The sequence below is a fragment of the Myxine glutinosa genome, chromosome 3, assembly GCF_964187855.1.
Source record: "Myxine glutinosa chromosome 3, kmMyxGlut1.1, whole genome shotgun sequence".
In the NCBI taxonomy this organism is placed as follows: Eukaryota; Metazoa; Chordata; class Myxini; order Myxiniformes; family Myxinidae; genus Myxine; species Myxine glutinosa.
The window spans coordinates 177,813,001-177,825,305 of NC_136263.1; the positions used below are offsets into that span (position 1 = coordinate 177,813,001).

At 43.9% G+C, this 12,305-nt stretch overlaps 1 protein-coding gene across 2 annotated transcripts in view; it reads left to right on the top strand.

The window, feature by feature from the left end:
* The window catches only part of CFAP58 (cilia and flagella associated protein 58), a 174,439-nt gene that overhangs the window by 445 nt on the left and 161,689 nt on the right, over positions 1 to 12,305 (top strand). The gene's annotated exons all lie outside the window — the stretch shown is intronic.

Genomic DNA, 12,305 nt, shown 5'->3' on the forward strand with positions numbered 1-12,305 from the left:
CAGATGTATACACCTGTAATTTGTACCTGTAATTTGATGTTAGGGTTAGGGTTACATTAAACTAACTGGCATGGTTAGCGTTAGATGCAGGTTACCATAACCCGAACCCTAATCATAACCCTAACCCTAACAACTCCTGTAATTTGTACCTGTAATTTGATGTTAGAGTTAGGGTTACATTAAACTAACTGGCATGGTTAGCGTTAGATGCAAGTTACCATAACCCGAACCCTAATCATAACCCTAACCCTAACAACTCCTGTAATTTGTACCTGTAATTTGATGTTAGAGTTAGGGTTACATTAAACTAACTGGCATGGTTAGGGTTAGATGCAGGTTACCATAACCATAACCCTAACCCTAACCCGAACCCTAATCATAACCCTAACCCTAACAACTCCTGTAATTTGTACCAGTAATTTGATGTTAGAGTTAGGGTTAGCTTAAACTAACTGGCATGGTTCGGGTTAGATGCAGGTTACCATAACCCTAACCCTAACCCTAACCCTAACCATAACCCTAATCCTAACAACTCCTGTAATTTGTACCTGTAATTTGATGTTAGGGCTAGGGTTAGCTTAAACTAACTGGCATGGTTCGGGTTAGATGCAGGTTACCATAACCCTAACCCTAACCCTAACCATAACCCTAATCCTAACCCTAACCCTACCTCTGTAATTTGATGCTGAATGCATAATTAATATCAACCCGCGCAATTGACGCAATGCACTGCATGCGCACCAGAGGCTGCATGATGTTTGGACCAATCATTTGGGTGTATGCGGGTACGGAGGAGGGTGGAATACGCACCCGATCCCGAACGAGCCACTCCCACCATCTCCCTCTACCGCAAAGGCGGGCGAGTTTCGCTTGCCTTGGCTCGTCGTCAAAACCAGCAACGCAGGCAGGATGGCCAAAATTCTGCACGCACACCTCGAGGCAATCGAGCCTGGGTTCAAATCTCAGCCCCGTTATAAACTATTGAACTGTCATCCTGGCGTTTCGCACCCTCGGGTGGACATTCAACTGGATGTCCCACCCCCGCTGCCAGCATTAATTGGTGTTTGTTTAAGATCCCACAGGCGAGCTATCGCCCGCACCATATTGCAAGTTCCTGCTTTAACATACAGGGGGGGAAACTGCATCAGAGGCACAGCCCTGCTCCCAGCAATGATGCGACCAACAGTCACAGGCTACATATGAAATTAACTCATCAAAAACAACAACAACTACAACGGTATTCAGTAGAGATCATACCTCCACCTGATGAACAGTTTACGTTTTGTATCTCAGGGTAGACCAGAAAATCACAATACAGAATCACATTTAATCAAAATCAATCACAGGAATCACCATAGGTCCAGTCTTTCATACCCTGATCGACTCCTCGTTTTTGGCCATATAACTCAATGGTGAAGAATCACTCAATAAATTATACTAGCTGGATCCGGATCCGGATCTTCGCCAAAATTGAATCGATTCTTCCTTGTCACACACACAAGTTGACCACCAAGTTTAGTCCAAATCCATCCTTAACTTTTTGAAATATCCTGCTATGTCTCGTTTTTGGCCCGAACTCCCAATGGTGAAGATTCACTTAAACAATTTAATAATGCTCATATCCGAATCCATATTCAGATCTTCACCAAAATATAATCGAATCGTCCTTGTCAGACACCCAATCGGTCCACCAAGTTTGGTCCAGATCCGTCCACAACTTTTTGAGATATCCTGCTTTGTATCGTTTTTGGCCCGATCTCGCAATGGTGAAGAATCACTTAAAAATTGTAGTAGCCGGATCAGAATCCGGATCTTCACCAAAATTGAATCGATTATTCCTTGTCACACACACAAGTTGACCACCAAGTTTAGTCCAAATCCATCCTTAACTTTTTGAAATATCCTGCTATGTCTCGTTTTTGGCCCAAACTCCCAATGGTGAAGATTCACTTAAAAATTTTAATAATTCTCATATCCGAATCCATATTCATATCTTCACCAAAATAGAATCGAATCGTCCTTGTCAGACACCAAACCGGTCCACCAAGTTTGGTCCACATCCGTCCACAACTTTTTGAGATATCCTGCTTTGTATCGTTTTTGGCCCGATCTCTCAATGGTGAAGAATCACTTTTAAAAATTGTAATAGCCGGATCAGAATCCAGATCTTTGCCAAAATCGAATCGATTCTTCCTTGTCACGCACACAACTGGTCCACCAACAAACAACAAGAACAACAACATGCATTTTAAGGCCATTTTCCCTGCTAGAGCGGGGGTTAGCCTTGCGGTCCCCATGACAATCTTCTCCATTTTGCCCTATTTTCTGCATCTCTCCTTGTTAACCCCCTTGCCTGCATTTCTTCTTCCACCATCTTTAGCCAAGTCTTTCTCGGTCTTCCCCGTCCTCTTCTTCCTTCTACATTCATTTCCATCACTCTTCTCAACCAGTCACTTTCACCTCAACACATGACCAAACCATCTCAACCTGTTCCTCTTCACAGCATCAATCACAGGCTCTATTCCCATCATCTTTCACAATTCATCATTTGTCTTCCTCTCTCTCAACGATACTCCACACATCCACCGAACCATTCGCATTTCCACCCTTTCCAGCCTTCGTTGCTGCTCTACGTTCATTACCCATGTCTCGCTCACATAAATCATAACACTTCTCACACATGCAGCATACACCTTTCCCTTCAGCTTCAACGACACTCCCCTCCTCATCAGCACGCCACTCAGTTCCCGAAACTTCTTCCGTGCACATCTCACTCCAGCAACTGTTGCCGAGTCTGATCCACCTTCTCCATTCAGCATGTCTCCGAGATAGCATAAATGTTTTCAGCTTTCAATGTTTCCAGCTTCACGCCGTCTCCAAGATCCAACTCAACATTTCCTCCATCTGCAGCTCCCTCTGTGCACACCTTACATTTGAATGTAGCTGCCACACTGGTTAATGACCCTCTCAGACCACTGCATTTTTGATGAACCCACTCAGCACACATTGTACATTGAATGGAATTCACTCCAACACCCTTCCTGCACACAGCACATAGCCACTTCCCAGTTCTTTCCACCTCACCACATGCTTTACCACTTGCCATCACCTTCGTCTTTCCGATATTCACCTTCAGACCTTTTGTCTCCATACATTCCTTCCACTTGTTCATCTTTTCCTTCAGTCCATCCATACTTTCCGCAATCAACACCAGATCATCTGCATACAACAACTCCCACGGTAAACCCTCCTTTACGTTCTGAGCCAGCACCTCCATCACAGCTACAAATAGTAGTGGACTTAGTACCGACCCCTGATGCACTCCCACCTTCACCTCAAACTCACCACTGTTCCCATCCTTCGTCCTTACAGCTGTGTGCGCGCTTTTGTACATCGCCATCACGACTCTGATCAACCATTCCTCCACTCCTAACTTCCTCAATGCCCATGTCAATACTTCGCGTGGAACTCTATCGAATGCTTTCTCCAGATCAACAAACCCAAGAAACAACTTCTTCCTCTTCTCCATGTACTTCTCCTGCAATTGCCTCACAATAAAGAGCGCATCTGTCGTTCCTCTTCCTGGCATAAATCCAAACTGCATTTCGTCGATCTTCACCTTCTTCCTTATCCTCCTCTCCAACACCCTTTCCAATACCTTCATTCCATGCTCCAATAACTTTATCGCTCGGTACGAGCCTCACTCAAGATGGTCACCTTTCCCCTTGTATAGAGGTACGAGGGTACTCAGTTCCCAAGCCACTGGAATGCGGCCTTCTTTCACCACCAGATTACAGATGTCTGTCATTCTCTTCACACCCCACCTTCCTGCTGCCTTCAACATATCTCCCACAACTCCCGTCGGCCTCCCGCTTTTCTACTCTTCATTGCTTTTATCGCTTCCTCAACTACCTTCTCAGTTATCTTCTCTGCCGGTCCTAAAACTGGGTTACTCTCTATGATGCCATCCCATTCATTCTCTGTATTCAACAGCATTTCCATATATCTTTTCCATCTTCCTTTAATTCCATCTGGGTCCACAACGATTTGTCCCACTTCATCCTTCAAGCAACTCATCCCCATCACATCACACCTCTCTTTCGCTATCTGCTTTGCAAACCTGAATACCGCTCTCTGACCCTCTTCCGAATCCAAGCGTTCTCCGAACATTTTCCTACATGCCTCCTCCACCTTTGCTACCTCTTTCTTTGCAACCTTCCTGGCTGCCTTATAACTTTCATGCCCTGCTGTTTCTGCCCCCGTACCCTTCGCCTTCTGCCACTCCTTGAACTTCTTCCTCTTCTCGTCAATCCTCTTTCCAACTTCATCATCCCACCACCATGCTTCCGAGTGCCTCAGTAGTCCTTTTGTCCATCCACACACCTCACCAACGGCTCCCAACAGACTATCTTTCATTGACATCCAACCACTTTCGAGCTCAACCACATCATCCTCTACCCTACTCAGCCTCTCTTTTAATGCCTCCCTTACTGTCACCTCTTTCAACCTCCACACCTTCATTCTCGGTTGGTACTTCACCCGCCGAGCTCTCCTCGCACCTTTCACCCTTATGTCGCAGACAACCAAGTGGTGCTGTGAAACAGCCTCCTCCCCCGGGATCACCTTTGTGTCCTGGAGGTGCCCCCTATCTCGCCTACACACCATCAGGTAGTCAAAGGTTGTCGTCGACCCACCTGACGTGTATGTAACAAGCTTATTATCCTCTTTCTGGAACTGAGTATTACAAGTCAACAAATCAGCTCCATCAGCAAACTCCAAAATCCTTTCACCTTCTCCATTTCTCACACCATATCCGTAACCCCCATGAACTCCCTCAAAACCGTCCATACTCCTTCCCACATATCCATGTAGGTCTCCTCCTACCACAACAACTTCCTCATCTTTCACGTTTTCCATCAGCTTCTCTATCGCACACCAGAACTTGTCCTTCTCTTCATTGCTCCGACCAACCTGCGGAGCATATCCCGAGATGACGTTCACCAAGAGCTTTCCAATCATCATTTTCACCATCATCAACCTTTCATTCACTCTGGTCACACTCACCACACTGTCTACAAACTCCTCAGAAAACAGGACACCAACACCATTCACGCCCTCCGGGCACCCTTGCCACACAAACTTGTATTTCTGTCCCTGCCTACCCTTCACCATTCTCACACCACTTCCCTTCCATCTCGTCTCCTGCACACAACATATGTCCACTCTTCTTCTGACCAATACTTCCACCTCTTCTCCTGATCTCCCTGTCATTGTCCCTACATTCCATGTCCCAAACCTCAGAAACCGATCTCCACTTCGGGCTGTACCCTGCCCATATGTAGTTGTAATTCTCATGGTTCTCTTTTTGAGGCAATGTTTTTATGGCCGGATGCCCTTCCTGACGCCAACCCTCTTAGTCGCCTCCTAATGCAGGTACCTATTCTAAACCAGGGCACACACCGGGAAACTGGTCCACCAAGTTTAGTCCAAATCCATCCTTAACTTTTTGAGATATCCAGCTATGTATCGTTTTTGGCCCAACTCCCAATGGTGACGAATAATTTTAAAATTCTAGGAGCCGGATCCGAATCCGGAGCTTCACAAAAATCGAATCATTTCGTCCTTGTCACATACACTACATCTCTGCCAAATTTCGTCCGAATCCGTCGACAACCTTTTGAGATATCTTGTTCACAAACGGACAGACAAACAAACAGACAGGGGTGAAAACATAGCCTCCGTCCACCTTTGGTGGCGAAGGTAACAACAACAACAACTAGAGCGGGAGTTGGTACAGAGCATATATCCACTGATCCGCCAGGCTGAACATTTAACGTTTTGCATCGCACTGATAGGTTGGATCTGGATTTGGACCTGAACCAAAATCTAATAAGGTTGTGCTTGTCACTTATCGAATTCATCCACCAAATTCTGTCGTAATCCGTCAATAACTTTTGGAATATCATGCTATATATTGTTTTTGGCCATGTCATCACTCAATGGTGAAGAATCATTTGTTTATTTTAAATATTCTCACATCCGGATCCAGATATTCACCAAAATCGAATCGATTCATCCTTGTCACACACCCAACCTGTCCACCAAGTTTGGTCCGAGTCCGTCTGTAACTTTTTGAGATATCATGCTCACAGACATACATGCAGGGGTGAAAACATAACTTCCGTCCATCTTAAACCTTACTGTTTATCATATACAGAGCAAAACGGCGGAACAAAAGAATGAGCACAGACTTGGTAGCCTCGAGTGTAGGGAAGAAATGTATGTGAATAGTACTTAAAAGAATGGGAGCAAATGAGAGACCTGCGCTCCAACATTGCAGCTGTGATTCTTCATTTGCCAAACTTCAAGATCCTCCAAATTCAAGTTGCACACACTTGCCATTCACATCATGCCAGTCACAACGTGAAAAGGTGCTAGCGTATCGAAGTGATTGAACAAATGGATGAAATGATTTATGGGTCAGGAGCAACTGAACAAATCTCGCTCCTCCATGAGCCTTGACATTGCATGCAAGAAAAAGACATCCTTTGCAGTCCTCCATACACATCCTACAAGCAACTTCAATGCAGGAGGATGCCATTCGGCCCACCGAGCCAGCACAATCATGCCAATACTTCCACATCCCCATCAGGGGCGTTGCTGGGCACTGACACGTGGGGCACGTGCCACAAATGTTTTTTGCTGTGCCCCAAATCTATTTTAACCCCTTTGGCTACGATAACCCGCTTTATAACGATAAGCCTATTCTACATGTGCCACTGTGATCAATGATTTATTGGGATTGGAGGGAGATCTGAAGTTCGAGGGAGCCCGGGGCCCAAATCTATTTGGATGCTGGTGACTCCTCTGATCCCCACTACTTCCGCATACCATTCCAACTCAATTTTAAAACAAGAAAAAGAGCAATCAGAGATTGCAAACCCTCGCCAGGATGTATTTTCAGCGGTTTTTAAGGCTTTTGTGGTAAAACAAATATGGCGGCCGAACCACGTGACCGATGACGTCATCATGTTTTTTTTCTAAACTAATTTATTCGTAGATTGTGCTCAATCAATTTCATCTTGATCGGATGAAGTTTTGTAATTCTCGAATTATGACGTCATAATGGAGGCACCTATTATGGTGGATGAATCATTAACATCATTATCATCATTATCATCTTTAACATATTTTATTCCCCATGGAGAGTTCTTTACAATGAGCCATGTCTCAATTTTTTCAATTCAGTGCTTTCAGAGATGTAGAGGTGCAAAGTTTTTCTGTTTTTCCAAGATGGCGGCTGAACCACGTGACCTATGACGTCATAAGTATCATTTAAAAAGGTGGAGTTGCATCTATGGTGAAAAATTACTGTCAATCGGACCAACAGTTGCAGAGAAAATTATATTTATTCTGTGCAGACAAACAAACAAACAAAGAGACAAACAAACAGGCAAGCAAACAGGCAAACAGACAGACAAACAAACAGACAAACAAACAGACAAATGGACTCAAACGCAATACCCTCTCCTCAGGCGAGGGTGATAATTTACTCACTCTGCTGGCACTGGCCTTGCAGTGAGACCATTCCATGTATTCAAAGAGTGAAAGACCCCTGCCTTACTACCATATAGTAACTTCCCTTTGTGTTACAACCTTCAGTGTGTTACCCTCAGTCATCCTGTAGAGTTTCGTTGAGATTGGATAAGTAACGACGGAATGTATTGGGGTCAAAAATTCATCAGACAGACAGACAGACACCAAATGGCGTATTTTAGTATGATGATGATTAAATCAACCTGTGGGTGACGACACTCAGCAGATCGCATACCTCCGCCAGGCTTTACAGTTTACGTTTTGTATCCACCGACAGGCTGAATCTGGATCTGGACCCGAAACAAAATCAAATCGGCTTGTTCTTGTCACCTTACTAATTCATCCACCGAGCTTTATCATAAGCTGCCCATAGCTTTTTGAAGCATCATGCTATGTATCGGTTTTAGGCCGATCTCTCAATGGTGAAGAATCACTTTTTAAAAATTCTAGTATCCGCATCCGATCCGGATCGCCGCCAAAATCTAATCACTTTGTCCTTGTCACACACCCAACCTGTCCACAAAAAACTCTAATTTATGGCTGGGTGAGTAGGTGAACAACCTTATGCAATGTATGAAAGGCCATTGCATTCTGCGGAAATTGGCGTTTGGTGTGTTGTAAGTCGGCAAATAAATTATTGGCCCAATTTTCTTGTCAGAAACTGTAAACTCAGAACGTTACATCAACATAATCCATGAGTTTCTTGGGCACCTTACAGAAGATGAAATCAACCAAGGATGGTTTCAGCAAGATGGTGTCATGAGTCACACTTCACGATACAGCATGAACGAACTTTGGCTACTCTTCGGTGATCATGCAGTGTCCAAGTCATTATGGCTCCTCAATCCCCAGATCTTACGTTGCCAGATAAATTTTTGTGGGGATATTTGAAGGATATAGTGCACGCTACAAATCTACGCATTTGGATTTGTGTGGATCTTAATCAATTGTGTAGACCATACCATGTCTTTCTGTGTCACTTAATATTAAGCTACATTGATGCAAAATATTAGGTTCCTAACTGATATTGTTTTTTAAGTTAAAAGCAATCCCCCTGTATTATAAATACTTAGATCATCCCACAAAGACAATACATTTATCACATTTATTACAAGGTAAAAGTCTGGATAAAAATCATTTTCTGGTTAATACATGTCAGAAACACCATGGTCTTTGGTATATTATTTTATCTATATAATAATAGCGTAAGGACTCGACTTTGTTATCCCTTTTACGCCGCACCCAGTGACTCGATGCCCACGGCACTAATGGATTTACGATCTACGAACCACGCTCTTTGTTTATCACGTACAGCCATACTCGAAAAATCTGAATTAGCCGACGTTGGGGCCCAAAAGCATCCGATTAACTGCCGATACGACGCCATCTTACGACGCCATCGTATTGGCGTCTGCTGGGCGAAAGCGAAGCAAGCCGTCCGCTGATTGGACAGGCGAAGGCGAAAGCAAGCCGTCCACTGAGTGGACAATCCAGAGCATGCATTTGTGCCGGTGTCGGCGATCGTTGTTCATATACGCACTCTTCATTCTCATCTTTCTTCCTAACTCTTACTCGGACAAGCAAATCCCCTATGCCATCCATAATGGTACACTCTATCCATACACCACATCCTCCCTTCCGTGGATGTTCCACGCTCCATCGTATTGGCGTCTGCTGGGTGAAGGCGAAGCAAGCCGTCCGCTGATTGGACAGGCGAAGGCGAAAGCAAGCTGTCCACTGAGTGGACAATCCAAAGCATGCATTTGTGCCGGTGTCGTCGATCGCGGTGTACTACACCACATCCTCCCTTCCGTGGATGTTCCATGGGTTACAAGGAATATTTATTCAAACAGAAGACCAAATACTAAATTGGGGTCATCTGGAGAAACATGAAAAAGCAAAGAGCAAAATCAAAATAAAGACCAATTACTGCACTGTAGTTATAAGAAGGAAGCCAGACATTAACAATACAATCCTGGCCAAAAATATTGGCACCCTTGCACTTTTTTCAAATAATGCCCCATTTCTTCCAGAAAATTGTTGAAATTAAAAAATCTTTTGTTATCCACATAATTATGTATTTCTTTTGTTTGCAGTGGAACAAAACCAAAAAAGCTGAAAACATCGATAAATCTTAGCTTATTCCACACAGAAATCCTAAAATGGCCCGGACAATATTATTGGCACGTTTTAGAAGTTGTTAGAAATAATTATATTTCAAGCAGCTGATTCTCCTTTACTTTGGAACTAAAATATAAGATCCGTCGCTTTGCTGATGGAAATACCAATCTTTGCTGCGATGGCTAATCTATGGAAATCTCCGTGCAAGGATAACCAACGTCACATGTTAGCATTTGCATTTTTGACATGCGTGTACATGTACCCATAAAAAAAAATTAAAAACTTTTTTTTTTAACCACAAACACTCCTGGGAGTTACCCGAAACAACCGTAGTTGGATTTATTGAAATTTGTTAATCCGTTCTCAAATTATAACATGACAAACAGACAACCAGACAGACAAGACAGACATGACTCCTTTTATAAAATAGATTTTACTCATCTATGGAGAGTTGCAGGTGCCTGCAATATAAAAATCACTCATTTAACCAGTTTAAATGGAGAAAATGAGTCAATCTGTTGTTTTGTGTCACTGTGTGTACCGCAATGAGCATGGAGAAAAGAAAGAAAACCAGAGAATTGTCTGAGGAGGACAGACACAATATTGTAGCTAAGCATGGACAATCTCATGGCTACAACTTCATCTCCAGAGACATTGATGTTCCTGTGTCCACCAGTACGCAATGTTATCAGGAAGTTTAAGGCCCATGGCACTGTTGCCAACCTCCCTGGATGTGGCCGCAAGAGAAAACTTGTTTGAAGATTGCAGGGAAGGATTGTTTGAATGAGCCGCAAGAGAAAACTTGTTTGCAGATTGCAGGGAAGGATTGTTTGAATGGCGGAGAAAGCACCTCGATCAACTGCCAAACAGATTCAAGCTTATCTTTAGACACAAGGTACGACAGTTTCAACTTGCACCATCCGTCGCCAACTCAATGAAAGGGGGTTCTATGGTAGGAGACCCAGCAGGACCCCACTGCTGAGAGAGAGACGTAAGAAAGCCTGACTGGAGTTTTCCAAAACACATCTGAACAAGCCAAAATCCTTCTGGGAGAATGTCCTGTCGACAGATGAGACCAAATTTGAGCTTTTTAGTAAAGCACATCATCTCTATGTTTACAGAAAACAAAATGAAGCCTTCAAGGAAAAGAACATCTTCCCGACAGTCAAACATGAAGGAGGTTCAGTGATGTTTTGTAGTTGCTGTGCTGCCTCTGGCACGGGGTGCCTTGAATGTGTGAATGGCATCATGAAATCAGGAGATTACCAAGCCATTTTGGAGTGCAATGTTCAACCCAGTGTCAGAAAGCTGGGTCTCTGTCAAAGGTCATGGTTCTTGCAGCAGGACAATGACCCCCAAACACACTTCAAAAAGCACCCAGGAATGGTTCAAGACAAAACACTGGACTGTTCTGAAGTGGCCAGCAATGAGTCCAGATCTAAATCCCATTGAACACCTGTGGGGAGATCTGAAAACAGGAGTTGGGAGAAGGCACCCTTCAAATCTGAGACACCTGGAGCAGTTTTCACAAGAAGAGAGGGCCAAACTGCTAGTAGAGAGGTGTAGGAAGCTCATTCATGACTATAGGAAGTGCTTGACTGCAGTTATTTTGTCCAATGACTGTGCTACCAAATATTAAGTCAAGGGTGTCAATAATTTTGTCAATGCCATTTCTTTTTATTTTCTGATTTAAAAGGACATATTAAGTTCTGAATCAAAAACAAAGGATCTGTAATATTAACAGTGAAATTAAGAATTGTGGAGGCCAAATATTTTGGTCAATTTTAACTGATTTTTCGAAAAAATTGTGAGTTATTTGAAAAAAGTGCAAGGGTGCCAATATTTTTGGCCACGACTGTACATACATACACACATACATACACACACACATACACACACACACACACACACACACACACACACACACACACACACACATATATATATATATATATATATCAGTCACTATGCGACCATATCATCAGTGGAGAACCGCCAGCAAGGTGTCCCATACAGCTGCTGCTGCACCTTGCTGGGAGCGATAAGCACCGCCTGCCACGCGGTAACGTTATCTCTGGTATCCACTCATCATATGGAGTCGACCTGGTTGCGGTTGGCAGTTACTAATAATGGTGTCTGTAATCTGGTTCTCCAACCTAATGAGCGGACAACATGACGTCATCGCCATGCACGTCCGCCTTGCCTGCAAAGTTCCAGAGGAACCATCTAGCAGTGCGTCATTACGGATTATAAATACAGATACTGTCACAAGTGCATGCAAAACTCACAGTTACCGACCTGGTTTCGCCCTTGTTGGGGCTTCATCAGGGCAACGCAGTGAGGCTTTCCATACACTTGTAACTCTGTGACCCTTTCGGTTTTTATATCAGTCACTATGCGACCTTCATATCATCAGTGGAGAACCGCCAGCAAGGTGTCCCATACAGCTGCTGCTGCACCTTGCTGGGAGCGATAAGCACCGCCTGCCACGCGGTAACGTTATCTCTGGTATCCACTCATCATATGGAGTCGACCTGGTTGCGGTTGGGAGTTACTAATAATGGTATCTGTAATCTGGTTCTCCAACC